Genomic DNA, 23,319 nt, shown 5'->3' on the forward strand with positions numbered 1-23,319 from the left:
GCTTGAAGGTGAGTATTGTTGCTTGGCTGTTTTTTTGGCTCTTTTGTTGGATAAACTGGGAATCACATACTTCAAAGCATGAATTAATACTGAAATTTTCATTTCAGATTTAGGGTTATTTTTGCTTTTCATTTGTTCTTTCTAGAGAAAGTGTATTTCCTGATGAGAACATTGTGATTACATGTGCATACTGGGTTCTCACATACATGTGAGAACTTCAGGTGAATAAAACTGAAGCTGAATTCACTGACTGAAAATTCGTTTGCTTTTTCAGCTTTTTGGTCTTCAGAATGTCCTCTCCTTGAAGTTTTGGTTCTGTACCTGATCGTGTGGCACAGACTTGACTTTGATGGACAAGAGCTGTATCTCAGCATCATTTCAGCTGTGCTTCTGTGTTGGGGCTCAGACAAAGATAATCCCCAAGTATGGCGCCTGTCATGCTGAGTACTTAGAACTGAGGGACACCTGAAGGGCCTCAGGAAAGACCTTTCAGTCTTATCCTGTTTCTTTCTTCTCACTTATCCCCCTTTCCCACTAAGGAAGACCTTAGAAAGTGAGAATTCCTCTTACCTAAAGTAAGTCATAGAAATTAGAACCTTTTCACCCCCAAACCTAGAAATATTTCTCTTAACTTCCCCTTCCCCTCTCCTCTCTACTAGTAGATCATAAGACCCTTATTCAGGAAGGGGTTGCCTTATCCGTACTTGGGAGAAAGGAATGTTACCCTGAGAGGACAAGAGGAATCTGGAGAGACAGGCCTTGCTGGATTTCTCCCCTTCAGTCGCTGACATTAGCGCCTACTTTTTTGTCCTGTCACATTTCCTTATGGCTGGCTATTCTTCTTGACACTTAAGCATAAGACTAGACAGGTTTTTGTGGGTCTTTGGGTCTGTATTCTGAATGCTCCAGAATGCAATTAAATATTTGATTCAATGGAGGGTATGTTTTTCTCTTGTTACTTGTTCTAGCACATTTTCCTGCACTGTCTGTTCCTGTCTCTGCTTCTCATTATTAGCTTCTTACTCTTTTTTTTTTTTTTTTTAGGAGAGTTTGAATCACTTTCACTAGATTGTTTTGTTTCCATCTAAAGACACCCTGGTAAATAAGTCAGAAGCACTGACTTGCAGGCCCTAAGCACTCAGCAATAGTATTGAAAGTCAGATAGAGGTGGGCAGCCAGAGAGGACAGAGCTGCAGGTGGAAGCTGCCAAGGCGTTTTGTGTGTTCCTGCTCTGCTGTAGACTTAGAAACAGAACTGGGAAAGAGACTCCCTTGGGAAGGGGCAGTGGTGGTGGGGGAGATGGGAGATGGGAGATGTAAGGGTTGTGGGGGGGGGATCTGTAGGGATTGTTCCTCTTGTTGGTTTACTAGGTAGCAGCAGATCAGCAAAACACCCATGGAGGCTGGGGGCGGGGGCACAGAGGAAACTGCTGAGTGCTTGGATTACATGTGAATCCTAAATTTTGACAACCCTTAGTTGCTTTCTCCTTCCAAATTCCAGGGTTTACATTTTTCTCTACCTGGCATTTTAAACTCCAAACTCAGATGCCATTTTGTTTCCCTGAAGAGTACAAAATATAAAGCTGGCAAGTTGTCTCAACTTCTCATGAAAGAATAGAAATAGATAGGAGGGAACAGCAGTTAGACATAGCTCTTCAAACTTTGCTTTTTCAAGTTAATGGCAATCAGTCATGCTGGCAATATGTGATGCATGTCAGTGAAGACTTGTGGCTGGGACTCTCTGGGAATCCACTGGTCCTGAATCTGCTTCCCTGCTGTTCAAATTATGGTGAGTGTACACTGGCTGAACAGCTTAATGTATAAAAGAACAATTCAATACTCTAGGAAAACACAAAATAGTGTGTTTATGATCATGCAAGGGGCGCAAGCCATTAAGTTCCAATTCAGAAGGATGCTATTGTATTTGGATAGGAAAAATTTAAATATATTGAATATAGTTCCCAATACTGAACTAATATGGCAATGTAGAAAGTTTCATGCATCTCTGGATTTGAGAGGAAATTGGTTAAGACTATTGAGGAGGTAAAAAAGCATGGCCTTGAAGTAACACTAAATCCAAAGCTACTTTCTTCCTTTGCAAAAAACTTTTCCCCTTTATTTTTAAAACCTGCTATATAAATTACTATGGTAGATAGTCAGACCTTGTTAAATGAAAAATTGAGTGTTATAGACCAGAGAAACCTTTCTAAACTCTGTCACTTTTAACTTTGTCCTTCCATCTGCCTCTTGCTGTTCCCGTGGACCCCAGACCATTAACTCATCTTTGCTCAGGATCACTGAAGCTATAAATCTGTACTATTCCTAAAGTGCAGCTGTGTTTCAAAAAACGATTTTCTCCTCATTAAGAGAACAAATGCCGTGGGAATTTTCTTCTAGACAGCAACAATACAAGGAAGGTCTTTCCCTTCCTTGATGTAAAGTCTGTCATTGCAAAGAACAGTCTCCGTAATCCTTCTCTGCATTGACTGAGCATGATTTCTAAATGTAAAATTTCCAAGAGGCACATAATTCTGGAAATGCAGCCTTACAATTATGTGCAGCATAAAGAGTAAATTTATAGTTTATAAATCATAGATATTAATATTCAGCAGAAGCCCAATTCACAGTAAAACCTGAAATAACTATATTGTTAAAAATAATTGAATTTGGGTTTTAGAAGACATTTTAGCAACTGGGGGAGACTTTTGATGTCTGGATTTAAATTTGCATCGGGGGGGTTACTTTCATTGTGTTTTGAAACACTGGCATACGTTTAAATGAGTTTAGATTAATTTTCCTTTTCCCCTTTGACTTGCTTTTCCTTGTATAATCTGTCATAACAGCTGGTTGCTTAACTTTTCTTATATTTCTGAGTCTTTCTGGTATTTCTACTGCTACTGTCCTTTGCTTTTTTAGTCTGATTCTGTAGTGGCAATCAGTCCCCTCCCTCCATGTGTCTATTCCATGTTATACAGCAGCAAGAGGGACCAGTCTGATAGGTGGATCTCACATTGTTCCTCTGTATGCAGTTTTCCCATATCTCCTCTCTATGTTCAGAGGTGGGATTTATTGTGATCAGAAGGCAAGGGTGGTCCTTGGGGTAGAATGAATGGATCAAATACATTTTAATCTATTATTGAATAATACCTTTTTCATTGGGCCTAGATTGTTGATGATTTTCAAAAAGCATACTTTCAAATGATTTTTTTTCAATGTATATTTTAATTGAATTTTTCTGGATTTCATATAATATACATCTTAATCATATTTAGATCCCCCCATCTGCACCCCTCATAGCCCATCCATAGGATTTCATGCATTCTGTCATATATGATAAGGCTTATCGAGTCAAGATTGTGTACCCAGATGTCCCTTCCCGTGAGTTCCTCCACTGGAGTCTAGTCAACCTATCTAGAGTCACTCCTTTAAGGAAGATCAACTCTACCTCACACAGCAGTGGTCAGTTGCCAGTAGTTCCTCAGCTAAGGTTGAGGCCTCCTGCACATTTTCCCACTTCTATGCTAATTTTTATCTGATTGAGTTTGCATGGGTCTTGTGCATGCTGTCACCATTGCTGTAAGTTCATATGAGCAAGTTCCCAGGGACCTGTAAGACTCTGTTTCCTGTGGTCATGCACCATCCCTGACTCTTACAGTCTTTCTGCCCCCTCTCCTGTAATGATCCCTGAGCCACAGGTAGGCAGAAAATTTCTTTGTATGCATGCTTATGTATGTGTATTCAAGTGTTCATGTGTGTGCAGGTGCTCATGCATGTGTGTGCATGCATGGGGCAATCAGAAGTCAGCCTCAGGTGTCCTTTCTCAGGGGCTGTCCATCCTGTTTTCTTGAGACGGGTCTCTCACAGGCCAGGGGCTCACTGGTTAGGGAAGGCTGGCTGTCCAACAAACCCTAGGGATCCACATGTCTCTACCTCCTTATTGTTGGACTTGCAAGTGAGTGCTACCATGTCCAGCATTTTACATGGGTTCTAGGTACCAAACTCAGTGCTTTCATGCAAGCCCTTTACCAGTGAATTATTTCCCCTGTGTGCACGCACATGTGCATGTGTGTACATGTGAGTGTAGAGGCCTGAGGTGTTTGTTGGTTGTCTTCCTAATCACTCTCCCCTTGCTTTTGAGATCGAATCTCTTATTAACAGGATTTGACTAGAATAGCTGACCAGTAGCACCATGAATCCTCTAACCCCTTCAGCCACACTGAGATCACAGACAAGCGTTGCTGTGCCTGACTTTTGCATGGCTGCTAAGGATCTGAACTTGGGTCCTCATGCTTGTTTCTACTCTCTGAGCTCTCTCCCTAGCACCAAAAATATGTTTTTCAAAATAAAAATTGCTTCAATTTTAGGATCCTAAAAATTATGTGGTTTGAAGCTAAGAATATCTCAGGCTGGTATTATTTCTGGAGTTTTAGATTTCTTAGTCTAGAGTTCACCAATCACCTGACTAGGGAGACCCAGAATTTTCCTGTTTCCTTCTCCCAAATCTGGGGTAACAAGTGCATGACACAGAGCCCACATTTTTGTATGGGTTCTGGGGACCAAACTTAGGCCTCCTACTAACTGAGCCATCTCCCCAGTCCCCCTTTTATGTTCCTACAGAAGAAATGCAAAGTGGTGGGAACAAGGGAATTTCTGGTAGACTTAGTTCTACCTCTGCTCTCACTCTGCTTATTGTTTTTTTTTTTTCTGAAGAAATTTTACATGAGCTGGTAAGTGTGGTAAACCTCAGATCCCAGTTCTCAGTGTGGGTTTTTGTGACTGATGTGGTAGGTGCATCATGCATCATGGGAGAGGGCTGTTCTTTGAGTTCTTCAGAGGTCCTGGAAAATGACAGAGATGCTCTACATGGAGTGTGCTGTTCCTTGAAGTGAAGCTTGGTACTTTTGCCACTCTCAGAAGCAGGGATAGAGCACAGACTTCCACGTACCTCCTACAGATCCCCACAAAGCCAGCAAAAGTTCGTGCCCAGACAGCCCAAGTGGGCTGTAGCACTGTAGAGGTTACAGATAGAGATCATAATAGTGCACTTGATTCTGTGTCATCATTTGTGGGGGAGAAAAGCCCAGTGGACTTTACCCTTCTTTTTTGTGTTGCTGGATGTCCACAAAAGATCACAGTAAGGTATGTATAATTTTCAATCCCAGTCATCTTTTGTTTGAAAGCATTAGCTCACCCCAGGAAAATTTGGTGCCTAGGCCTGTGGTTACATTCCTGCCTTGATTTCAGGAACAAGCCACAAGGAAGGAGCCTCTACCAGACAGAATCATTAGCTATGCATCGAGATGGATTTAGATAGGATAAAGGTAGCTCCAAGAAGAAAAATACCACAAATACCTGCTTAAAAATGCCTCTGCAGGAGCCATGAAAAAATAAACACTGCAGTTATGGAAGGGAGTTAACCAGGGTTTTGAGGAGCTAAGATAGAAAATGTTAAGTATAAATTGAAGCAAATCTCTATTTTTACAGCTGTTATGTCTAAGGCATGTTGCTTATATTGAAAAACAGCATTCATACCACTATGACAACTGATTATATTTAATAGCTACTCCCACGAAAACCTTCTTAATAGTTCAGAAGAGCAGAAGATTAAGTTACTAGGATTAAAATTATTTTTATCTGAACAAGAATAACAGGTATTTAAAAATCTGAACTACCAGATCTGATATATCCGGCCAGCTGCTTTCTCAACTTTTTATTTTTATTTTTTCCTAAGGAACCACCTGCTCTAAGTGGAGGTGCTTATTAAATGTTTCTAGTAGAAAAAGAAATTAGCAGCTGAAGATACAAAGCCAGTGAACAGTGAAGGAACACAGTTATGAAGACAAAATTAAAAAAGTCTTTGACACCCCATGGACCCATTTAAAAGTGTTCTATTTAGAGAAGCCCTGTTTGCAAAACATGCATTTCCAGATATTTCTGTTCAGGTTACTACTAGCAGTAATTTCAGGACTAGGTTTTAATAGCTGCTCCATTATGTTACAGCTAATGAGAGCAAGCTCTGGGTTGCAACGCATCTGTTTAAGGAGCCTGTGCCCCTGTCCTTCCTACTGCCCCCCGGGGCTTGATGACCAGTCCTGGGCATCACAAGAGATCACCTGGAACTCACTGTGCAGCTAGAAGCATAACATCAGTTTGAAAGCAGTAGGTCAAAATAAAAATATGATTATTTTTGTTGCAAATGTAAAACTGAATTTAGGAAAGTGTGTATTTTTCTGTCTTCATGTTACCTCTATATTGCCAAAGAACTCTGGGTCACATAGTATCTCATATTAGAGAAGAGCTAAAAGGTGAGGAAGAGGGAGTTTGGATAAATTTCTAAAAATGAAGGTTCTCCTGTACTCTGATTTAAATATTTAGGTTATTTGAAGTAGCACAGCTGTTTTTCTTGAGGCTGAGTTAAAGCCATATGCAACATTTGCATTTTTTCTTTCAACATTGCATTAAACATATCTCACAATCTTTATTTTTGAGTTTTTCTGACTTTTGTCTATAATAGAATCTTAATAATGTAGAATGTTCTAATAAATGCTATGTCCTAGAAACGCTCCTCTTTTTGTGAAAAGTCTGCTCAGTGTAGAATTGACCTTGCATTAGGAAAAAAAGTGTGACCAAATTATTTCAAAGTGCTTGTTTAACCTACTAAAACCGATAATTTTTAGGAACTTGAACAGAACCTGTTTCTAGGCTGAGAAGAATGTAGGATGAAACAGGATGAAGGTTCACTTCCCAGTAACCTATCCCGAAGCCACACGATCCAGATTCAGACCTTGGTTCTTCTGCTGAGCAGCAGTTGTACCCTGGGCAAGCAACAGGACGGATACACCTGATTCTCTCCTCTGTAAAGTGGGGGTGGTGCTAATATGTAACAGATGAGGCGCTTGTAGGCAATCAAATGTGTTACTATATTTACTAGAGTGGTTCAGAATAAGCAGCCAGTAATATTTTGTAGTCTCTTTGAAGCTAATATTTAGACTCAAAAGACCCAAGTTTCAGATTAAAAGTATTCTGAAGTCTACATTACTTACTACTTCTTTTTGAAGAAATCAGTTATTACTTAAATCTTAGTGTCTATTTCTGACTCAATCATTGATGTTAAATTAACATCCTGAGCAATAAAAATAGTTGCTATTCTTAAGTTTCTGTATTTTTTTTTTAAATGAAAAACGTTTATTCTGACCAAATGTTGTTTATGGAAAATTTCCAGCAATTTTTTTTTTAAAGAATAAATTGGACAGTATCTTTGGGTAATAATCACTTTTATTTGAAGGTTTGTTTTGCATTTTTAGTTGGCATTAATTAAATATTGCAGTCCACATATGTGTTTTTAAAATGCCCACATATATCAACATGGTCCCTGTACTGCTTATTGGTTTGTATTGAGGGCAGACCATCCCTGACAGAAGCCATGAATAGTTGACATATCTGCTCAAATCAGTTACTTGCTGGACAAAAGCAGATGAAGCCTAGTGAAAATCACAAGGGGAGGCAGGTATGGGAACAGCCTACTTACTATGAAAACATTTCATCAACACTCATTCATCTTGGTTTAAAATGAACTCCAGGGTCTGCAGCTAGAGGTTGCTCCTTGTTAGTTGAATTTAGTTGAATTTCCTCTTTACAAAAGTGCACGCAATGGAAGGACCTGTTAGGGGAAGGGACAGGAAGGGACTTAACTTTTCCAAGGTTTCACTGCAAGTGGCAAGAGCCAGGACTCAGACCTGGGTCTGCCTGACAGGAAAATGCTTTCCTCTGTAACCTTTACAAACTTTCAAGAGCCTGGGAAAGTTAATTGCTACAATTTAGCATTTCAAGCAGCAGGTGGGGGTAGTAAAAAGAATGTATGCATTCACATAATGGCTTTTATCCTATCGTTTTGTATTTTTTATTTTGTTTTGTAACCAGAGCTTGTGCTTCCTTTGTGTTTTTCCCTGAGAGAGAGACCAATTTTCTTATAATCAAGAACACCTAAAAAAAATAACAGAATTGTAAGAAAACTACAGAGAAATTTCTAGATAATAAACTTGAAATCACCCAAAATGGTTGTGGACAGCACTTCCTGTCCCTCAGAGGACATTATCCTCTCTAAAGATAAAGCATGCGAATTTTCCAGTTGTCATGAAGCTGACTCTATTAAAGTTATGTTTTAGATTTGCTTGGTTTTGTTTTTAGTTAAACATATGCCAATTAGTCTGCGAAGCAAGGATGCATGAAGCAAGTACTCTGGTTGGCGGTTGGTGGAAATAAATCCTCAGAAGATCAGCACTCTCTTCCCAGGTCTGGCCCCTTTACCAGGAAACAACCTTTAACCATCCCAATTCGAAAGTATTAATACCTACAAATAAATAACTATTAAAGCCATCTTGTTGATTAAAAGTGCTTTTTTTTTTTTTTATTTAAAATGTTGAAACTTTCCCTAGAGAAGAAATTTTATGCTTAAGTACTTAGATCCTGCTTGGTTCATCTAAGTGGTGAAAGTCTCACTGCAGTAAGAAAAAGAAAAAAAGACAATTTCTAAATGGCTTCTTATAGCACTAAAGTATTTTTTAATTGTGGATTTGGAAGTTAAGGCATAGTGGTGGTTGGATCTACGTGATGCTTGGGAGACTCATTATTATGCTATTTGGTCCCAATATTGATAGTGGAGGATTCTTATAGACTCAATTGTATTCCTCCAAAGTTCATATGGAGAAGCCCTAACCCCAGGACCTAGAATAGATAGTATTTTGGGACAGGCCTTTTAAAGATGTAGTGCAGTTAAGGTTAAAATGAGGGCATGTGGGCTGTAATCTGATATGGCTGGTGTCCTCATAAGAAGAGGTTAAGACAAATACACAGGTGGAAGACCACATGGAGACTAGAAGATGGCTACTTTCCACAAGCCAGAGAAAGAGCACCTCAGGGGAAAACGACCCTGAGACACCTTGGTTATGAACCTCCAGCCTTCAGGATCACGAGAAAGCAACTTCCTGTATGTGGCTCTTTGTTAAGGGATCTTGACAGACAGGAGCAAGGGCCACACAGTACAGGAAGTCGACCTGGCTTTCTTTGTTCAACTCCAGGCTGAAGTGAGTTCTGAGAAAGCATGAAGTGCATATAATAAATGGAGTCCAAGTCTAGGAGAACATCAAGATTGGAATTTCAGATCCTTCTACAACTCAGCTGCTCAAGACTCCAGGCCATCTTCATTTTCCTAAGAAAGCTACTCCTCATTTTCTTTCAAAAATGCTGATAGGACTTGTTTGTCTTGCGTCCTCTTGGACCTCTCTCTCATCACATTGCTACCCTTTCCTCATCTCTTGCAGTGCTGGGTCCCCAGCAGAGCCCTCTCTAAAGTGCTGGGTTTGGATGGATCTCAATTGTTCTCCAGAGTATTCTCTGTTACACTCTAGATAAACTCAGGAAATGTGTCATTTTGGTGGCTTTGGCCACGTAACAACTGGAGAGGGGATGGTGTCTCCTTAATTCCCTAAAGGGAGGGCCCTGCTTTGCAGGTCGTAGTGTTTTCAAGCTAATAACAGTCCAGCACACTAGGAAGATGTTGACCTGCACGCTCTTTAGCACATGGAGGTGGTAATATCTGTCCTTCTACTTAACAAGGTTTTCGTGAAAATAAAACAAGAAAAAGAGCATAGAACTTAACATTAGAACACCGCAAGGTCAACAAATCCAGTAAGTTTTACTTATATTCATTAACCTTTTTCTTTCCCATACGAGGTTAAGGACATCAAATAGTCCATCTGTTTCAAGTAGGAATGACCTATTCACCCTGCACCCAGCCTGCACCCTCACATCTGCCCTTTCTGGGCTTTGAGGGCATTCCAAGGATTTGTCAGAGCCATTGTTAAAAACACGGCTCTCTGTTCTGAATGTGAAGAAACTTAGACCAAGAGTTAACTTCTGTTCTAAATAAGAGGACATTGACACCAAGACGCTGTCAGTGACGTTTCTGTTGCTTAGTGTTATCTCCATTCTCTGAGGGTAGGGTCCCTATGGGGAGCCACCTCTCCCTGGGAAAGCACTGACACATTAGAAGTTTGTGTCAAAGTACTGTCTTTCCTTTGATCACTCCTACATAAGTGCTCACGGTGCTTCTGGGCAGGGGCAGCTCCGGGCAGGGACAGCTCTGTTGGTGTTTGACCCAGGCACTTCCACAGGCTGCTCACTCCATAGGCCCTGCTCTTGGTTTTATGCTCTGCTGTTGCCATGTTCAAATCTTGGTTGCTTTTGAGCAAGGCATCCTGAGCTTTCATTTGTTATAGGCCTGAGAAATTATGTAGCTGATCCTGGAGTTATACATATAAGTATATAATTGTGTGTGTGTGTGTGTGTGTGTGTGTGTTAGCAGAATGATAATTTGGCTCTTGATGTCAATACTTAAGTGTATTAGATACTTTTCTGTTGCTGTGACAAAGTACTCTGACAAAAGCAACTTGAGGGAGAAAGATCAGTCTTGGCTTACAGTTCTGAATGGATACAGTCCATCATGGCAGGGAAGGCATGGCAGCAGGAACAGTGGCAGGAGAAGGTGGCTGGTTGGTGATATTGCATCTACATTCAGGAAGCAGAGAATGAACATAAGAAAGTCAGGCTATAAAACCTTAAGGTCCCCCTGCAGTGACCCACTTCCTCCAGCGAGGCTCTTCCTCCTAGGGCTTCCACAACCTTCCCAAACAGTGCACCAGCTGGGGACCAAGAGTTCAAGCACATGAGCCTATGGGGGATGTTTCAGATTCAAGGCATAGTACTCATATATGTACATATATTATATAGTTAATCAGTCTTCTGTGAGCTGTGGATATTATTATCCTTACTGTTTAATTAAGGATAATAAGACTAAGACAATTTCTTGAAGATCATGTGTGAAGAGATGGAACTGGGACTACAAGTGTTGTCTAGGAAGCCTGCTCTGCTGTCTCTCTGCCTCTTCCAGTGCAAGTATAAAGTGGGATTATGCTGGGGAAAGGAAAAGAAGTTAATGTAACCTCTTTGTTTTGCAAACAGAGCATTTAAGAATCACTGAGTGCTTAGCCTGGCTGCTGGCAGCCATTTAAAACCTATAAACACCCTTTAGTTTTTAGAGATGGTTTAACTTGATGTGTTTTTAAAAAGATACTTTGGTAAAAGACTGACTTCTATAAAGCCTTTACTCTGTGGTTATGGTGGCTGATCCAGATGTGATTTGGTTTACCTAATACTAGGAGAGGCAAGAAACCTCTGCAAAAGAATGGTTTCAGTTCACACTGTGAATTGGAGACAAACTTGGGGTGAGGACCCCTTAGGCCTGCTTTCGCTTCCAGTCTGTTCATGTTTTTCATAATGAACATAAAATAATGTAGTAGTTTGGGAGTTGTTTTGATGTTGAAAGTTGGAATAAAACATGCACTTATGGGGCTGGAGATGGCTCAGTGGTTAAGAGCACTGGCTGCTCTTGCAGAGGTTTTTGGTTTAGTCCCCAGCCCCAAAAAGCCATAATTCCAGTTCCAGGATATCCGATGCCCTCTTCTGGCCTCCTCAGTAATTTTATGATATGGCTGCACTTATACACATGCAAGCAATACACTCATACACATAAAATTTTTTATATTTTATTTATTATTTTTATTTTATATGTATGAATATATTGCCTGTATGTGTGTAAGTGCACCCATGTCATGCAATGCCCACAGAGGTCAGAAAGCAGCATTGGATCCCTTGGATCTGGAGTTACAGATGTTTGTTAGCCACCATGTGGGTGCTGGGATTTGAACCCAGGTTCTCTGTAAGAGCAACTAGTGCTCTTAACCGCTGAGCCATTTCTCTAGTTCCCCCTTTCTTATATTTTATTTAATGTACATTTTTTTTTTAAAAAATGCAATTACTTGCTACTTCTGTGTTCACATCAATAAGAACTCAGCACTTTATATTTGGTTTCTTCCCTCCTCCACGTCTAGTTTTCCACACCCCTTTAGTGAAAGTGATATTTTAAACTTTTTTTGTCCAAGTATTTGTTACTGAATTTTCTTATAGTCAACCAAGATAGAAAAATATTAATTTCTTGTGAAAGAAAAATTTTAAAGAACTGAGGATTGGGGGATTGGTATGAAGATTTTGGTCTGTTGTGTATTATCATGTTTGTTATAGAAAGAAGAATAAACAGCATGGAGGGAGAAAGAACACTGCCCAGCATCCTGACAACACAGGAAAAACCTTGGGGCTCTATAACAAGAAGCAAGTAACACAGGCCTATAGGAGCATGTGGCACAGAACTGAGGAGTAGAAATCTTTACTATGTTACTATCTGTTGGTGAACATTATTTGTTCATCAAACATTCACTGAGGCTCCCAAAATATCAAATAAAAGCAATTTCCTCCTCATTCCTCTGAAGTAGATTTCAGTGGTCCATCAAACATCTAAAGTTACAAGTTTGTATCAGTACCGTTTTTTTATTTGAATAACACACTTCCAAAATGTTCCGACTTCCTTGATGAAGGTTGAATGTGGTGATTTTTCAAAAGAAAGGAGAAGGACCAGAAAAATCGAACACATTTCTTCTGCAGTCTTTACTGTTGGCCCTTAAGGGTCTCTCAGAAATTTCCAGAGGATCAGCAGAAGCTCTGCAAGAGGAAACAAGAGTCCAAACATGCCCCCCGTACCAATCCTCACCTAAGCCCTTGAAAACTCAATTAGTGAAGTGCATGCCCAGAATCTGTCACACAGGTTGTAACCAGACATTGCTAATGGCTCAATTCTTGAGTTTTCAAAATGTCACTTCATATTAAATGAATGAACTCTTCAGTACTCATATGCTAATTGGATTTATTCCTTACATGTTGGCTGTGAGCATTATCACACCATGTATGAACTTTACTGAATGACTCTACAGATTCCTCTTAATTCTCCCAGTTAGGATGGCATCAGGACCACCCTTCATATGGGGTAGTTTAACTTCTAGCTAAAACAGTGTAGGTGAAGGGAAACTAAAAAGTCCAGGAAGTTGTCTCAGCCACATATAAATGAAGTACTGAGAGTTTTACAAAGCTTTATTACCTTGAGACAGAAGCTGCCGTATTACTATGTTTTCCTCTGTCGGAGGTATCTAAATTTGTTGCAATACAGATGAGTGTCCTGACCCCTGTTTCAGATCCCAGGGAGGAGAGTAAAAGGTTGAATAGCATCATTTAAGGTAAGAACAGGAGTAGAAGTTGAACTCTGAGCCATGCTCCTATTCTTTGGACTGAGTGAAAACGCAACTGATTTGTGTCCAGTTCCTAGAATCCCAAGATGTTCTTAGAAATGATGTGGTATGTGTGACTTCACCTTCCACCTCTGGGATATTCTGAGATGCCTCTGTTTATTTGGAACATCAAGGGAGGCCGAGAAAGCAGCTCTTTGATTGCAAAGGAACTGCTTTCTCTGCCTCTCCCTTTGAAACACAGAAAGGACTTAGCAGAAGCTTGGTCTGCTTTAGAAGAGCCCCAAGGAAAACCCAGAGCTCAGCTTCCAGATCATGATGGGGACTTCGGATATTGTCCCCGGTAGACACTAGCTAGTGGATACACTGATGGCATCAGAAAAAGACACTTTTTCTTTAATTAAATAAAATATCTATCAATCTTAGAATTGTGCTTCAATTTTTAAATACACTCAAGAGGTTCAAAAGCAAAGTGGTTCAATTTTTTCTTGCCCTCTGAGAGAGACCATCCTTGATGGGTTTCTTTTGAGCCTTAATAACTGTGAGCCGGCATCCCGAGTTTTATGCAGTTCTGGATATGGAAGCCAGGGCTTCGTGCTAAGCTCTACCAACTGAGCTCTACCCTCAGTCCTCTTTTCTAGGTTTGTGTGGGTAGGTCACAGTTGTTCCTCATAGACTTTTCTCCCCTTTCTTATGGATGGGTATGTGATGAAGGCAAGGATTTGGAGACAGGATAGAAGAATGAGCCTAATGAATAAAGGTGTCTATGAAGGATGGCTCCGTTATGATTTACTATGGTCTGAATGTTTGTGTATACACAGAGGCTGGTATCTTAACCCTCAAAGTGATGTTATTAAAAGGAAGGTGGTTGGATCATGAGGGATGGCTGTCATGATTAGGATTAGTATTCTTATAAAGGAGATCATAGAGAATTAGCCCCTTCCATCAAATGAGGACACAGTGAGAAAGCAGACCCTTACCAGACACCATGTCAGCTGGCACCTCGATTTTGGGCTGTCTATCCACTCAAACTGTGAGAAATGGGTTTCTGATAAGCTACCCAGTCTAAGGTATTTTGTTGTAGAAATGTCACTTTGGCTTTGTAGGTCAGGAGGGTTGATGGAACTAAACACTATGCAACAGGCCATGGCCAGATAGTACCATCTTCCTGTATTCAACCAATGGACCAGCTAGAATGGAAGAGTCACCTTTGGAGAGTGGGCTTCTGCAAGCTTAGAGCTCATTTAGTTCCGTGCTTTCAGCCAGTACCTCCTTTTTCATAAAGAATTGTGACTGTATTATATTTAGTATTTAAAAAATATTTTATTATTTTAATTTTATGTGTATGAGTGTATTGTCTGCATGTATATAAGTGCCCATGGAGGTCAGAAGAAAGCATTGAATTCCCCTATGGACAGTTGTTAGCCTCCATGTGGGTGCTGGGAATTGTACCCAGGTCCTCTGTAAGAGCAGCCAGTGCTCTTAACTGCTGAGCCATCTCTCCAGTTCCCATATATTTGGTATTTTACAACAGCTTCTTACAGACATGTTTGTGGCAGCTTTGACTTTATACACAGGGCTCTAAAGTAAGATATTTAGAAAGTATATCTGAATAGAAAGCCCTAATTTATAATGAGCTTCTAATTTCATGTGACCTAAGTTACTACTAGACTCCCTACAGTCCCTTTGTCTATTACAGTGTTAATCTATTTAGTCTGTAATATACAAGTACTTTTAAGAATACCTAGTATAAGTCCATTTATGATCCCACATAATGAGAAGTCGGAAATGCAGCCTTGGCAGAGGTGGGGTAGGGAATCTGATGTCCCTCTGAGACTTTCCTTCCTTTGAAGCCCTGGGGGGATGGCTCAGGTGATCTTATCTCTCTACAACTCAAACCATCATCTTTACTTATTCAAAGGCATGGATCTGATTTTGACAGAAAGATTGAATGGTTAATCAATACAGTTTTGGGCTTGCTTTCATGTCACTTTTCAATTCATTCATTCTACTATAGTTTCAGAGAAAGAGAAAAATAGGTATAAATTTGTCCATTCAATTAATTCAGCAGAAATTAATTGCACAGCTGGTGTTCTATCATGCTGGGTGCCAGGGGAACAGAGTTGAAAGGCCAAAAGCTCCAAGGAATGTACATCACCTGGAGGACCATCCAGCTGAATGGGGAGAGAGCAAATGCTTCATAACCCACTAAAATATTAGTCTTATTTAAAAATCTGCTTTTCAGGGCCCGCAACATTAAAAAATTATAATTACGGCATGTTTTCTATTACTCATAATTTTGTCATGAAATTTTAACTAATCCTGACTGTCAAGACAGGCTGTTCCGCTTTACTGTCTTTCTTCACCTTCTTCTTCTTCCACTTAGCCGTTGCTGTGATTTTAATTTGATCGCATTCATTTGTTTTCTCAGCAGTGGGTTGGTTGCTTTTTTCTTGCAGTCCAAATTATTTGGGAAACCTGCTGTTCTCTCAGGTGCTCTTCCTGGCTTCAGATGGCTTCCTGTAGGCATTCCCAACAGCCAGAAAGAGTCCTTAGCTACGTTCCAAAGCCAGGATTTAGGTATGACTTGGCATAGTCCTTTGAGGAATAAATGCTTAATGGCACTGTCCGCCTTTCCTATTTGCTCTGGACTGTTGGCTTTACCCGACATGATGTGTTTTTATAGGGTTATGCAAAGATCATCTGCAGTTCTTGCTTTGGAGGAGGGGAGAGGGATGCAGTGGTTGTGAGACATCACAGAGTTCTAGTTGGCTATTCAAAGCCTTCTAGATACTCTCCTTTGTTCCCTCTCAATACATGTAAAAGGAGAGATACCGACATCCATGAGTTCTTTAGTTGCTTCTCTCAGAGGGTCAGAGGAAAAATATGGATATATGATGTGAGAGACTCTTTGGTACCTCTAAAGGCAATGAGAATTTAGTTCAAGTGTTGGACTGTAGATGATGAGGGAGACTTATGCTCCAAGCCACTGTTTTGAGCATACTGTTTTGTTTTTTGGTTTTTTTTTTTTTTTTTTTTTTTTTTAAATATTTTATTTAACATCACAGAGGAGAAAATGCAGCATTTGGAAACAGAAAAAATAGGAATTAAGATGGGACATGAAATCAGTATATAAACTGGAAAGTGTAATAAGGGCTTTTGCCTGCGTTGCGATCACTAAAATCTTGAATGGTTCACTAAGAGAATCTGTGCACACTGGAAAACAAAGGCAACAGAACCGAGGCAGGTGGACAGCTGCTGCATCTGACGGCTTTGTCCCTGAGTGATGGGCGATGGTCAGGAACCAGGAAAGCTTGTAATGCGAGTCTTTCTCTTGTATTTTGAGAAAGGGTCTCCCTGGAGTCCCAGCTGACCTGGCACTCTCTATGTAGACTAGGCTGGCCTGGATCTCACAGAGATCTGCCCGCTTCTGCCTTCTAAGTACTGGGATTAAAGAATACTCTACAAGAATGGTATTCTTATGTTTAAAGTGTAAAGTTTTAAAACTTTAAAAGACATGATAAAATTTTAGACTGTTTGATATGACAATTTTATACTCTATGAACAATTTCATTGATACTTTAAGGAATATGTTGCCCGTCTTTCTGATTTTTACACAATGAATATAAATTAGTTGAATTAAGCATTCTGCACAGCAGGAGGGGAAAATATCTAAGTCATATGGTCAGCATATTTTTTTCTTGATGAAAACCTGTAATACTGTCTTCATCCATATCTTCTTACTATTACAAACTCTCAGAGTCTAGGTACTGTATAAAGAAAAGAAGTTTATTTAGTGCACAGTTCTGGAGATTCAAGAACCTGGTACCAGTGTCTGTTTTCTCTGATGAGAGTCTCATAGCTTCTTGGCTTCCTCACAACATGTGGCTGGCATCCCAGAAGGGAGGGGTCACTTGGTGAGATAGGAAACCAGGAGGCTAAGCCTGATCTTTTTTTAAAGCAGCTTACTGTTGTGGGAACTAACCAGGGGCCTGTGAGAACTATATTACTCCTTTCATTATATTATTATTATTATTATTCTTTTTGCATGCATGATTTGTGTGTAGGGAGGTATGCTCATGCCACATCACCCATGTGGGAGTCAGAGGACAACTTTTTGAAGTCAGTTCTCTCCTTCCATCTTTACATGGGTTTTGGGGATCACATTCATGTCGTCAAGCTTGCAAAGGCAAGTACTTTCCCTGCGGAGTGTCTCAGCAGCTCTATATTAATCCCTTCTGAGGTCAGCCTTAAGGGCTAACCAGCTTTCATTGGACCCTTCCTCTCATCTCCTTATCAGTACACTTGAGGACCAACCTTCTAGAACATGAAGCCTTGGGGAACACTGAAACCCTATTCAAGCTGTAGCAAATATAATCTTATAATGAAATGCTACAATGAAACCCAACTCTTTGTAAGCTAATAAACAAATAAAAAATTTTCAAGGATGAAAGGCAGCTAAAAATGATCAGTCACCAAATGCACTTTAAGAATCTGACTTTGAATATTGTTTTTAAAGGAATCACAGTCACTGGGCTGGAGAGATGACTCAACAGTTAAGAACACTGGTTGTTCTTGCAGAAGACCTGGGTTTGAATCCCAGCACCCACATGGCAGCTAACAACTGTCCTAATTTCAGTTCCAGGGGATCCAATAGCTTCTTCTGTCCTCTGTGGGCATTGCACGACACAGGTGCACTTACCTACATGCAGGCAATACACACATACACATAAAATAGAGCAGTGACCACCCCTGTGTGGGACCCAGGTTCAATTCCCAGCACCCACATGGTGGCTAACAACCATCTGTAATTCTCGTTCCAGGGGTTCTGATACCCTCTTCCTACTTCCACAGGAATTGCACAACATGGGTGCAATCACACACATACAGGCAATACACTCATACTCATAAAATGAAAATAATAAATAAAATATTAAAAAAGGAATCACTGTCACTTCATACACTGATTTATAAATCTGGAGGTCACGATCTCTAGTTCATTTTTATGATGTTTCATATGTTAAAAATGTGTGAGCTTTTCTATTTGGTGACAGACAACTATTTCTTGACATTTCTGACTTATGGATGGAGCTTTGAAAACACTAATTTGCTATCCAAATGATCAAGAGTCAAATAATTAATATTTTGTACTCCAGAAATGATCTGTGTAACACTCTTCCAGGAGTATTAATGGGGGCTGGAGAGTAGGCTCAGTGGTTAAGAGCACTGGCTGCTTTGGCAGAGGACCTAGGTTCGATTCCCAGTAAGCATGTTGCAGCTAACAACTGTCTGTAACTCCAGTTCTAGGGGATCCACTGCCCTCTTCTGACCTCTGGGCATTGCATAACACAGGTGCACTTATATACATGCAGGCAATGTACCTGTGCACATAAAATAAAATTACAAATAAAATATTTAAAAATAAAGAGTATTAATGAACAACTGTCCTTCCCAAATAGGTTTTGTATATGGCTACTTATTTTGTAGTTATGATATGACTAGACCAAAATAATCAAATGGCTGTGCTCAATAGTTCTTTCTTTTGGTTCTGACATTTATTCGTTCATTAATTCATTTGTTTATTTGCTTGCAGTGGTAAGATTTGGACCCAAGGCCCTGTACATACTAAGCAAGTGCTTTACAGCTGCACTGCACTCTCAACCCCTTTACATTTTCAATAGTTTTTCAGGGAGCTACGTTATTAAGGTAAGGTCAGACTTTTAAAATAGCAGCTATTAAACCTGACTTTGCATGGTTGTCAGGGAATTTATTAAACAACTCAGATACGTAATCGAATTCTGAGGATTTTAAATTAGCAAGTGAGGGTAGAGTTTCAAATCCCTACCTTTAACAAGTTCCCCAGCTGATTCTGATCCCTGGCCCATGGACCAGTGTATGGGAAACTCACTTTAGATAGTCTTGTTACGGTATCAAACCCTCCTGCCTGATGGCTGGAGGTGTAATTGATGGACAGAGTGTACACTCTAGGCATCATGAACAGTTCTTCATTGAGGTGAAGGAGGTGAGATGAAGGGGGCCCTTTGCTTTCTGTTTTCCCAACTCTTCCACTCAAAACAGAATAGTAAAATATGTCCTTTCTTCTGTTTTGTTTTCCTTGCCTGTTTGTCTTAATCAGATGTATGGGAAGAATGTTTTATAGCTATAAATTGATGTATCTTAGACTCTTATCCACTTCCTACCTAGGACATAGTTAAGCACAGAAGAGGTATGCTAGGTAGTATCTTACATTGTTTTGGAAACAAATAATGTTTGTTTTGGAATAGATAGTATGCTTGATTTTTTTAAAATCTATATTCATTTCTCTTGGCCAACCTATATGCCATGTGTGTTGAATTTGAACAGATAGTTTCCCTATAAATAGCAGAACAATAGTGATAACTCTTGTTTATGTGATTTTACATAACAAATTAACTCTTTCATTTGCAATGATGGTTTCAGAGTAAGAGCCACCCTCCCCTGTGCTAGTCTATCGGGCTGTTTTGTACACGGCTTCATCTCTGATGTGTAAGAGTTATCTGTGAGATCCTGGGCATCGTAAATAAGGCTTATTTCTGAGATTACCAAAATGCCTTTCGTGTTTCTTTGGCTCTAAGAAAGCTTCCCCTCACCTCTCTGCTCCAGTGTGGTTTACCTGGTGGCATGAGAGGGAGAAGCCTCTGACTTGTTCTCCATTGGTGTCTAGGCAAGCCAGGCAGGCCCCAGGCGAGGAGGAGCATTGGGCAGAACTGCCATCCAGCCAGCGCTGTTCAAGAGGAGGCCATTTGGCACCATAAGATCCGGGGCACTTCAGGGAAGGACAAGCATATTCTCATGGGTTGCAGGCTTCAGGAGTCTATTCCAGGGTGATTTAGCATCTCCAACTCTGCACACTAAGCCCAGTTCCTAGATTTCCTCTGAGTCATCTCAGCCAAATTAAAATTTTGCTATAAGTGGGGTGGGAAGGTGGATTTGGTGTGAATCTGCAGCTGTAATGTAAACAGGGTAGATGTGGCGATGATTTTTTTGATCACCTGTTGGCTTTTGCTATTTTGGTTGAACTCGAAATGCATCCTCTTAACTCAAATGCAAACCAAGGAGGAGAATCAAGATAGAAAGCCCGAGATCTTCAGACATTACAGCCTTTATGGACGTTAACACTTCCATTGGTTCCCAGGTCACAGAGAACGCAATGACAATTCAGCAGCCTCTCTGCCAGCCTTGCCCGGTGGTAGGTCTGATAGGACTTTTCTCCTTGGGGCAATAGGCCACAGATGCAATTTTCATGTAATTTTAAGGGTAGGAAGAGGCCTGGTTAAAGCCCTTGTTCGGGAACTGGCAAGATGGCTTAGTGGGTAAAGATGTTTGCAAGCATGGTGACCTGAGTTCAATCCTCAGAAGCCATGTGAAGGTGAAAAGAGAGAATTGACTCCACAAATGACGTGCATGGACTTGTGTATCACAGTATACACATACACACACACACACACACACACACACTAATGATGATAAGTAATAATTAAAAAATTAAAAAATACTTGTTCAGCATAGTGGGCTAAAATAAAACAGGTTGTTTGAATAGTTTGATTTAGTGCCTGGCTAATTGTAGATGCTTAATCCTGTCTGGGGCTTAAACTTCTTAAAACAAGCCCCCACATCTTGGGAGTATTCTTGGCAGCTTCTGAAACTGAGCAGGAACCCTGATCAGGATGAGGAGCTTTGGCACAGTGCTGGCCTGCATTCCTTCCTTTGAAGAGTCCACAGGGCCCCTAGTCAACAAGGAATGTAATCAAGCATACTCTGCCTTATGTGCCTCTTGGCACACCTTGGGAAAGCACTTGATACAGTGCAGGAATTAGGCAGCTCAGCCTGGGAGCTTTAGCCCCTTGCTGGATGTAAGGCAAGGGTGGGGGTTATCAGACTCTCTGCCTCTCTTCAGATTTATTATATAAACAAAAGCTCCTTTGGCTGTGTTAGAGCTCAGTGCTAGAGTGAACTGTGTGTGGCACAGAAAGTATCTATGTTGTCTTGTTTACAGTAGCACAGAAGACCTATCTGTTTTGGGATCATTGCCACATGGTGGATTTTATTCAGCGTGTCACCTGTTGGTAGTTGTGGTATGAATAATAAACCTTGGGATGCCAAAAGTTAGAAATATTGAAATGGCCCAGCCTGTTGTTTATCTTAGACTACACTCTAGGAAAAGAACCATATCTTTCTCTATCAGGTGTCTGAGCAGCATAACAGGTGTATGTACGATAAGAAATACTTGACATTTCTTTTAGGTTCTTTTTTAGTCGCTGTGAGCAACTCCCTGATTAAGGAAAAACAGTCTAAGTCAGGCAGGATTTATTTTGGTTTACAGTTTGAAGGAGTGAAGTTCATCATGGTGAGGGAGGGGATGGCATGGAGCATGAGGCAGCCAGTCACATGGTATCCATTGTCAGGAAGCAGAGAAAGATGAATGCTGGTGTTTAGCAGCTCACTTTCTCCTTTTTGTGGGATGGCGCCATCTGCATTTAGGCTGGATATTCCCTCTTCCATGAACTCTTCAGAAACGTCCTCAGAGATACATCCACAGGTATGTTTCCATGGTAATTCTAATGTAGCCAAGTTGACAATAAAGATTAACTATGGTGATATACCTTGTATTGGAAATTGTTGATTTTGTTGTATCTGCTACTCGATCTACCTTCTCCTCTTTGACTCTCATCCTAATCCTTTTGCTTTGGTTTTGAATCCAGCACATGGATAAATTGTTTTCAAATTCTGGTATATGTATAAAATATATATTTCATATTGTACATATACTTTTGTGGCAGTGTTTTGTTTAAGTAGCATATGCTAGCTTTGAGCTCTTTGTGTAGCCTAGGCTGCCCTTTCTGTAGCTGTGACTCTCCCAAGTGTTGGGACTGTGGTGATGTTCCACCACACTGGTCACAATTTATATATAGCTTTTATCATCTCAGATTTTTCAATCATTGATCACAGACAGTGAAAAGGGAAAGGGATAAGTGTTCTCAATATAGAGTGAAGTTGACCAAGTTTTGTGTGCATATATATGTAGATCTAGAATATATTTTCTCTTATTCAAAGCTTTTGTTCCAATTACATTAATGAGTCCTAAAAGTTATAGCCTGAGGTTAATTAAAAGTTACTTAGAGAGAAACCCAACCATTTATTCCTTTATTCATTTAGAAACTGTTTGTGTGCAGGCACTAGGATACAGTGAACCAGATATGTGCAAGGCTGTGTTCATGGAACCTAGAGTCTTAATGATGGAGACTTATTTAGAGAACAGCTGTTCAGGAGAATGTGTAAGGAATGTGCTAGGGCTTTGGGAGAGAGAACTGTACTTGGAAGGCATGGGTAGTAGAGAGAGGCTGAAGAGCATGTTGGAGGAACTTCAAGACTGTCAGGATGGTCCAACTCTAGAATAGGAAGGGGCCCAGGAGAGGTGTGTCTAAGGAGGTAATCCTGGGCTGACCAATGAAGACTTGGACACCCTTTTAAGTCAAAAGGAAAAATTGTAGGATTTTGATCTGGAGAGAGCTGTGATTGTAGTTTTATAAAGATGTCAGTGTTTTGGCCCTGACCTGGAGAATGGATTGGATGGGGCAAGAGTGAGTCGCAAGAGCGACTTTAATTAGGCTTATAGCAGTGGATGGAGAGGAGTAGGAGGTTTAGAGGTATTTAAGAAATGTGATCATAAAAGGAATCGAGGATGGTTTCCAGGGATATAGGAGTGATCATGTGGCTTCATGTGTGTTTATGACTTTATGGTACTGAGCAAACCACTGCATTCTTACTGCTAGGGATAATGGTGTCTACTGAGTCTAGGCAAATCAGGATGTGTACAACTTTTTGGACTTTACTGTCTCTAGAATTAATTTCCTTTCCCTCCCTCCTTCTCCCTCCCTCCCTCCCTCCTTCTCCCTCTCTCCTCTCCCTCCCTTCCTCCCTCCTCTCCCTCCCTCCCTCCTCTCCCTCCCTTCTTCCCTCCCTCTCTCCCTCTCTTTCTCCTTCTGCTCTCTCCCTCTCCTCTCTCTCTCCTCCCTCCTTCAGCCACATCTCTCTTAGGTTTAGCTATGACCATTACACTGGCCTTTACTTTCCCTCCTTCCCTGTGTGTG

The 23,319-nt window shown here is 40.5% G+C and overlaps 1 protein-coding gene across 1 annotated transcript in view; it reads left to right on the forward strand.

The window, feature by feature from the left end:
- The window catches only part of Fras1 (Fraser extracellular matrix complex subunit 1), a 442,676-nt gene that overhangs the window by 33,654 nt on the left and 385,703 nt on the right, over positions 1-23,319 (forward strand). The gene's annotated exons all lie outside the window — the stretch shown is intronic.

Source organism: Nannospalax galili, unplaced genomic scaffold (assembly GCF_000622305.1).
Source record: "Nannospalax galili isolate Female #2095 unplaced genomic scaffold, S.galili_v1.0 scaffold440, whole genome shotgun sequence".
In the NCBI taxonomy this organism is placed as follows: Eukaryota; Metazoa; Chordata; class Mammalia; order Rodentia; family Spalacidae; genus Nannospalax; species Nannospalax galili.